We start from the raw sequence: 8,459 nt of genomic DNA on the forward strand, positions 1-8,459 counted from the left end.
AGAGGGGCTTCCCAGACCTTAGGCTCAAAGCTGGACCACCCGGGCTGACCAGAGACCAGCATGGAACCAGTGAGTGCAGAGGGTCAGTGCGCGGGGGCAGGGAGAGACTTGGAGAGATCAGAGCCAGGGAACCAGTCAGCTGCAAGGGATTGGGAAGGGAATTTCAGGCCCCCGGTCAGACCAAGGGGGATGCCCTGAGTGCACAGAGGGCCAGTGTGGGCATGAAGAAGGACCCCCCAATCCCCCATCCGCCCCCTGCCCCAGCCAGGCTCACCTCCAGTCCCAGCATCTGAATTTCCAGCGGAGCAGCTGGCAGAGGCTCTGCTGTCCAGCCTTGGTGGGCTGGAAGCCCCTTCCCAACCCATGGGGGGCCAGCCCGGAGCCCAGCAAACACCTCATGAGCTCTGTGGCTAGGCGGTTGCGAGGGTCTTGGGTGGGCTCCTTGTGCTGAGCACCGCGATGGCAGATGCCAAGCCTCAGGAGGAGCCGGGACCCCAGGCCTGGGCCACGGGGGGACCCTGCCATTGGGGCCTGGGAACTCTGGGACTCAGGCTGCGAATGGCCCCGAAGATCGACAAGGGGCAGGGCCTGCCCTCTGGCTCCCGGGGGACGGGATTGACGGTTGATCAGTGGGGGGCAGGCGGCCCTGGGCTGGGTATGCTGGGAACGGTGAGCCCCTGGCTCCCACCTCACCCCTCCTGCTCCTTCCAGGCCTGGTCGCTCAGTTTGGAGGGAAGGGCTGGGGCACCACAGTGACCCCAAGAAGATGGCCGCATTGCGGCAGGAGGTCAGCCCCAGGCATCCACCTGCCGGGGCTGGGACGAACACAGAAGGGGATGGGGGAGCCTCGGAACGGACCGTGTCTCCCTCAGGCTTCCCAGAGCCTCCGGCTCCCACTGCTGGACTTTCCATTGCCCATCCCCCAACCTGCTCCGGGGCATGTGCAACTCATGGTGGCCTACACCCCCCCAGTCCTCCCACAGGCCCCTCCCTGCCAGGCCCAGGACACCCCAGACTCCAGTCCCAGAAAAATTCCCATGTTCCTGACCCACACTGTCTTCCATACAGGCTCAAGACAGAGATGGGAAGGTGGTCCCAGAGGAGGGGTTGATCTTGGCCCAGCACACTTCCAAGGGGACACCTCTGTCCAGGTGAGAGTGTTGATGTTCAGTTGCTCAGTTGGTCCGATTGTTTGAGACCCCATGGACTGCAGCACAGCAGGCCTCCCTGTCCATCACCATCTCCCAGAGTGTGCTCAAACTCATGTCCATCAAGTCGGTGATGCCATCCTACCATCTCATCCTGTCATCCCCTTCTCCTCCTGCCTTCAATCTTCTAGCATCAGGGTCTTTTCCTATGAGTCAGCTCTTTGCATCAAATGGCCAAAGTATTGGCGCTTCAGCTTCAGCATCAGTCCTTCCAGTGAATATTCAGGGTTGGTTTCTTTTAGGATTGACTGGTTTGATCTCCTTGCAGTCCAAGGGACTTTCAAGAGTCTTTTCCAACACCATGGTTCAAAAGCATCAGTTCTTCAGTGCTCAGCCTTCTTTATGGTCCAACTCTCACATCTGTACATGACTACTGGGAAAATCATAGCTTTGACTAGACAGAGCTTTGTTGGCAAAATAATGTCTCTGCTTTTTAATATGCTCTCTAGGTTTGTCATGACTTTTCTTCCAAGGAGTAAGCGTCTTTTAATTTCATGGCTGCAGTCATCATCTGCTGTGATTTTGGAGCCCAAGAAAATAAAGTCTAACTCAATGAAACTATGAGGCAAAATTAGGAGCCCAGATAAACCAAGGATCTTTTCTCCTCCAGCCGCCTTTGCAGTGTGGGCTGCCGGAACTTGGTTTTCTTGGCCTGAATCTCAATTTGCTGAAGCTGGACGAGCCCTGGAGATGGTCCTGGCCAGTGCGTCTGGAGACCCCTCACCTGTGAGCAGTAGCAGCGGGAACTACGAGGGGGCCTCTAGGCCAGTGCCTGCCTGGGTTTTCACTCCTGTCCTGTTGCCCACTGTGATAGAATCCCCAAGATGCGCAGGGCCTTCCAGGATACATCAGGTGAGTGTCAAGGCTGGCGATGTGTCTCCAGCCCAGGGCTCTCCCTCCAGCTTCTCCGGTTGGGAGGGAAAGTGGCTGCTGACTCGCCTCTGCCTGCAACGGGGCTGTTGGCACAGTAGAGGGGACACTGGCAGCATCTGGACTACAGGGCTGAGCCTCATCTTGGGCTGGGTGCCGGGTGTTTGAGAAAGTCTCTTGTGCAACTAGAGTTCGGTCAGCAGGGACCCATCCATCGCCTCACTCACCTAACTTTAAACCCATCTCTCTGTCCAGACTTCTGTCTTTCATTCCAGTCATCCAGACACACATCCACCATCCATTGGCTCATCCATCCATTCATTGCTTATTTATCCATCTATTCATCCATCTCTTGGCCCACTCATGCACAGGTTTATCCATCCATCCATTCATCCATTCAACCATCTATACATCCCTCTGTCTTCCCACCCTACTTATAAATGTGGCAGTCATCTATCCAACCATGTATCCATCTATCTAGCTGTCCCACTGTCCATCCACCTGATTCCTCGATCCAGTCGGATATCCATGAACAGATAATGCCGCACAAAGTCACCATATTGGCCACAAAGCACAGAGTGACGTCATTTCTTGGACAGTACGACTCTCCCCACTCAGGTGAAAACCCTGAGGCGCCAGGGTCACATATATATTGGAAACTATTCTCAGTCAGACAGACGTTGGTTCAAACCCTAAGTCCATTGTCTCGTTAGCCGTGTGGTCTTGGGTCAGTCACTTGTCTCTCCGAGCCTCCGTTTTCTTCCTGTGTAAAACAAGAATATGAACTTTGAGATTGTTCTGGAAATTAAAGAAAAACATGTAAGATATTCTGTGCATAGCAGGTTTTTTTCTTGAATGTTGTTATTCAGTTGCTCAGTCGTTTCAGACTCTTTGCTACCCCATGGACTGCCGTACACTAAGCTTCCCTGTCCTTCACCATCTCCCAGAGCTTGCTCAAACTCACGTCCATTAAGTTGGTGATGCTCTCCAACCATCTCATCCTCTGTTGCCCCTCAATCTTTCCCAGCATCAAGGTCTTTCCCAATGAGTTGGCTCTTCACATCAGGTGGCCAAAGTATTGGAGCTTCAGCTTTAGCAACAGTCCTTCCAATGAGTATTCAGAGTTGATTTCTAAACATTCGTTTCTCAGAGTTCTGGAGGCTGGGAAGCCCAAGATCACGGCGCTGGCGTCCAGCGTCTGGTGAGACCCTCCTGGATTTGTAGGCCGTCATCCTATTGTGTCCTCACAAAGTGGACAGCAGAGAGTGCAGCATGTTGTAGGTTCTTAATAGGAGTTTGTGTCGGGAGGAATGACCGTCGCATCCAGGGCTGTGCCCAGGTCTTGTTCCTCTAGTCTCCCAACTCTTTGCCATCCTGTTCAGATGGCCATCTGTCTACCCAGTGAAGCTGAGTGGTGCCAACAGCAGGCAGGACTTTGGAGCCGTCGGGGGCCATCAGATGACTGCCACCTTGGTGTGACCTGGGCCTGTCCTGCAGCTTCCTGCCAGGGGAGCCCTGCCTCTCCTGGCCCAGGCTGACCGCTGCAACCCCAGCAGGCAGCTGAAGGTGTGTGGCCCGCACTCCTAGGACGTAGCTTCCCCCTGTCCCCTGCCGACGTGCCCCCACCCCAGTCCAGTGGCCAGGCATGAATGTGCAGCAGCAATCGAGCCAAAGGCCTCTGAGCTCATCTCTGCCCGCTCTACCAGGCAGGCCCGTGCCTTCCCCATGGAAGGTAAACACAGGAGTCTAGTTACGCAGTAACACGGCCAGTCTGCGTGGTGGTGTAGGCGGCTTACGTAATGGTAGCGTGGTGCTTGGCAGCCCCCAGGCACCGCAGGAGAGGGAGGCCTCCTGCATGACAAGACTTGTACCCTGGGGCCGGCTCCTGGGGGTTGCTGGTTTGGCCCAGGAGCCCTGGATGGCCCCAGTGGCAGGGGTGTCAGGCCCAACGCCTCACCTGCCTGCAGGCTCCCTCCTCCCTGCGTAGCCCCTCCAGAGGCACACACATGCCTACGGGCTCGCCAGTGTCCAGCGGGCATCGCCACGGGCTCTCATGGGTCCTCCACTGTCCCCACTCTATGGACAGGGCTGCTGACCCTCAGGGAGGAGAGATGCTTGTTCAAGACAAGGGTTGGTCTGACTCAGCCATGCTGTAGCGCTGAGGCCCCTGCTCTGGGCTGCCTATGCTTGGCCTGGCCAGGCTTGGCTCGCTTGTCCCTGGGGTCTTCTCCAGCTCCCACCCTGGGAGCTCTGAGGCTGGCAGCCTCTGAGTCGAGTGAGGCAACCAGGCTATGAGGGACCCATCTTTCCCCCACCTCCCCTTGATATCACGGCTCTGCACCAGAGGTGCATCTGCTCTTTCCTCCTCTGCTTGGGGACCCCCTGGGTGCCCTGCCCAAGCCCACTCAGGCTGCTCTTCTGAGAACCCAGGTCTCCATGGCAAGGCTCCTGAGGCTCTGTGGACCTCAGACTCTTCTTCTGCCAAAGGGGAGAGTGATCCCGGAAATCGCTTGGCAGATTAGGCAAGAAAACATTATGAAGCTCCTTCCATGTCCCTCACGCGCAGAAAGGGTCCCGCACATAGAAGTGATAAGGTCACACTGCAGATGGACCCCGATGCATCTCAGAAGCTGACACTTTCGAGGGCAGTGGGTGTCCCCGCTTCTGTCTGGATCCCCTCCTGATGCAGGCCCAGTCCTGAGGAAGAGAAAAACCACTAGGGACTGAGGGGTGGATAGATGGATGGAAAATGGAAAGAGTAAACGGACACAAGACTTAATGGGAGGGAGGGAGAGGAGAGACGGAGAGAAAGCAGAGGTGGGAGGTGGTTAACCCCGCAGGCCTGGAGTCGGCCGGCGCAGAGCCCAGCTCTGTGACTGGCTGCAGACGGCACCTGTATGCGTCTCATTTCTATCTTTTTCACCTAGAAAAGGGCCTGTAACTGTGCCCACCCCGGAGCGCTGTTGCAAAGATGAAACAAAGCGATGAGATCATGCAGGGACCTATCTTAGTGTGAGAACGCCCCTGGAAAGGGACGCTTCCTCTCGGACACCGTGGCTCCAGTTCCCAGCGGGGCAGGTACCTGCACAGCCGTTCCTGTGCTGGGTGTGACCCGCCTTCTCCCACCTCGGATAAAAATCCCCTGGATCAGTGCCTCTCCCAGGTATGTCCCGATTATGTAATCTCCGCGGGGCAGCTACGCACCGGCGGCTCTTCCCTGACTCCTGTTTACTCTTTGGCTCAGGGAAGAGCTTCATTCAGAAGAAATTGCTATTGTTTCTCAGCCTTCCCATGGGAAAGTGGCGCTGGGGAGGAGCTCTGCGAGCTGGCACGGGAGGAGGGGGTGGTGGCAGGGGAGGAGGAGAGAAGGAAGCAGGCCCTGGCACAGCCTGGGGCTTTCTTGATACGCACACAGGGCTTACCGTTTACTTTGTCTCTTTAAAAACAAACGTCTCAAAGGATTTTTTGCATGACCTGGTTTTCTGATAAACCTGGAAAATGGTTAAGAAAAAGGCAGACCCTTATCTCACCCACTTCCCTAGTCATGACCTTTTATTCACTTCTTACCATGTTTTGTGGATTTATCATTCATTCATGAGTACATGCATGCATCTATCCACGCTTCCACCCACCCATACATCATCCATCCATCCATCATCCGTCATCCATCATCCATCCGTCATCCATCCTTGCATCCATCCATCCATCTGTCATCCATTATCCATCCATCCATCATTCATCTACCCATCCATCCATCTCTTCTTCAACCTCACAGGTTTGAGTTAGTGGGAGAAATACTGGACTTGAGTCTTGTGACCTGGTTTCCAATCTCAGCACAGCCATAGTGTTGAAGCAGAGTGCTCTGTGCAGAAAGCCAAGTTTGAACGTGATGCCTACCCAGGTCTGGGTCTCACATCTGTCATTTCTACTCCTGTCCTTGGCCAAACCCTTCGCCTCTGTGAGCTTCAGCTTCCTCATCTACGAAACAGAGCAATAATGGTACTTGTCTCCCTATTTTGCAGGCACGATAAGAAAGTATGCATGGGTTTTCCTGGAACCATGTGAGCCTTCCGCAGGAGGTACTCGCGTCCTGTGATTTGGGCAGGGGCTGCCAAGATGGGGCAAGAGCTGGCCCTGGTCCTTGGGGCTTCCTGGGCAGTGGAGCAGAAAGGGACGCAGCCAGCATTAGTGGGGCGGAAATGGAGGAGAATGGAAGAGGCCAGGACAAGCGAGGCGTGGTGGGGAAGGGTCTTGATGACCGTGGTGGCTAAGGAAGGGTTTTGAGCAGGGTGGAACATGATTGGATTAGTGTTTTGGAAGGACGCTCTTGGCTGCTGCATGGAGAATGGATTAGAAAGGGTCCCACAGGGACAGAAACCAGCCAGGAGACTGGCGGCAGCCTGGAGTAGACTGGGAGACTAAAGGATGGGTGGGGGGAGGGATGCGGTTAGAAAACTTCACAGGTGTTTTTTTCCTAAACGTGGGGGGACTTCCCCAGTGGTCCAAAGGTAAATTCTACCTTCCAATGCAGAAGACATGGGTTCGATTCCTGCTCAGGGAACTAAGATCCCACGTGCTGCAGAGCCACGAAGCCCACACATCACAACAGAGAAGCCAGCGTGCTGCAGCTGCTGAGCCCATGCTCCACAACCACAGAAGCCTGAGCACCACCGTGACGAGCCCATGTGCTGCAACAAGGACCCAGCGCAGCCAATCATAAAAATAATCAATGTGAAAACTACGCAGGCGCCAGAATTGACGACTTGGACCCCAGGTGACATAGGTCATACCAGTTCCCTTGGTCGTTGGGTGACACGGTACTCGTATCTTACCTTCTAATCCCGTGTCCCTGGTAGACATTGCTAATCAATTACAGCTCTTCTTTTCTTAGAGCCTAACACCATGCTGCCCCAAATAGTAGCCACCAGCCACCCTAAAAGATGGCTATCATCGCGCACGTGTGTGCCTATTTGTGTTCATGACTCTGCGACCTCATGGACTGCAGCCCGCCAGGCTCCTCTGTCTGTGAGATTTCCCAGGCAAGAATACCGGAATGGGTTGCCATTTCCTTCTCCAGGGGATCTTCCGACCCAGGAATTGAACCCGCATCTCCCGCATTGCAAGTGGATTGTTTTTTGACCACTGAGCCACCTGGGAAATCCTGGTAGACACTGCTAATCAGCTGTAGCTCTCCTTCCCCTAGGGCCCCAAACCATGTTGCCCCAAGTGGTAGCCACCAGCCACCATTCAAACATGGCTATTTAAATCTAAATTCAATCAAGTGAAATCAAATGAATGATTCTATTGCTGAAAGGCAGCAGTCACATCTCAAGAGCTCAATTCCTCCACGGGGCTAGCAACTCCCTGTTGGCCAGAGCAGACACAGAACATTTCTGTCATCGCAGACATCCTCTTGGACTCTGCTGGCCTCAGTCAGGCTACCGTAGCCCGTCCCTCATCGCTGGGAAGGACAGCAAACACTCACCTTCTTGGGCCAAGAAGGCGTGAGTTCTGCCAAACCTCACACTTGCCTGGGGTCACATCTCGCTGCAGCTTCTGTTTCCATCCGCATTTTACATACAGCAAGGTCATACATGAAAAAGCAAGGTCCTTCTGGGCTGACCCTTTTCAAGTTCACTTTCTGGTTGTCTCTTAAGGAAAAAAAAAAAAGACAAACCCAGTAAAACCCTTGCATGCAGCCACACACGTAACCAGTGAGTGTCGTTTCTGCCCTGAGTTCACCTCATTCTCCAGCCTCCAGAGACCGGGTCCTTCTGTATTGCGTCTATTTTTAGTGCCTCTAGGTGAATGTCATTGCCGCCAGGGGCTGACATTTCATACTCTGGGAACCTTGACCCGCTGCTTTTCCGGTTGTGAGCTGAACCTGCTTTTTCATGCCCCAGAAGGAAAGAACAATGATCATTAATAATCAGCATCTTCTGGAAAATCGGAAACGGGGCCTCCGTGATCCGAGACTGCCCTTAACCCCAGCTGTGCTGCTGGCTGCAGCCACCACAGGGCTGACCTATCGACGGCGCCACGGCTGCCAGGGTTATGCCCTGGGGCCACCAGCCACGCCAGAGCAGGGACAGTGGGCTGGCCACATCACCGGGGGGAGGAGGAGGCTGAGGCCGAGTGATACAGACTTGGTGGAGAAAGCATTTCCAACCGTGTAGAGACCAGCGGTGGCCCACCCGCAGAGACCAGCACGGGGAACACCCGCTCAGGGCAAGGCGGGGCGGGGGCAGGCAGGAGGAGGGTGCCTTACTCTAGGTGGGTGGGGGTGTCTCTTTGGGCTGGGGAGCTTGATTGATCCAGAATGCCAGAGCCTCTGACCCTGGGCTGGGTCTTATGCTGGGTCCTGGGGGCACAGAGGAATGG

General features: G+C 54.9%; 1 long non-coding RNA gene across 1 annotated transcript; it reads right to left on the minus strand.

The window, feature by feature from the left end:
* Window positions 1–1,779: 1,779 nt before the first annotated feature.
* On the minus strand, window positions 1,780–8,103 carry LOC139180592 (uncharacterized). Its single transcript, XR_011564821.1, has 3 exons — window positions 7,821–8,103; window positions 7,564–7,729; window positions 1,780–2,841 (listed from the first exon to the last, which is right to left on the minus strand). It is a non-coding gene; the product is annotated as an uncharacterized lncRNA (long non-coding RNA).
* Between the last annotated feature and the right edge of the window lie 356 nt (window positions 8,104–8,459).

Source organism: Bos indicus, chromosome 29 (assembly GCF_029378745.1).
Source record: "Bos indicus isolate NIAB-ARS_2022 breed Sahiwal x Tharparkar chromosome 29, NIAB-ARS_B.indTharparkar_mat_pri_1.0, whole genome shotgun sequence".
NCBI lineage: Eukaryota > Metazoa > Chordata > Mammalia > Artiodactyla > Bovidae > Bos > Bos indicus.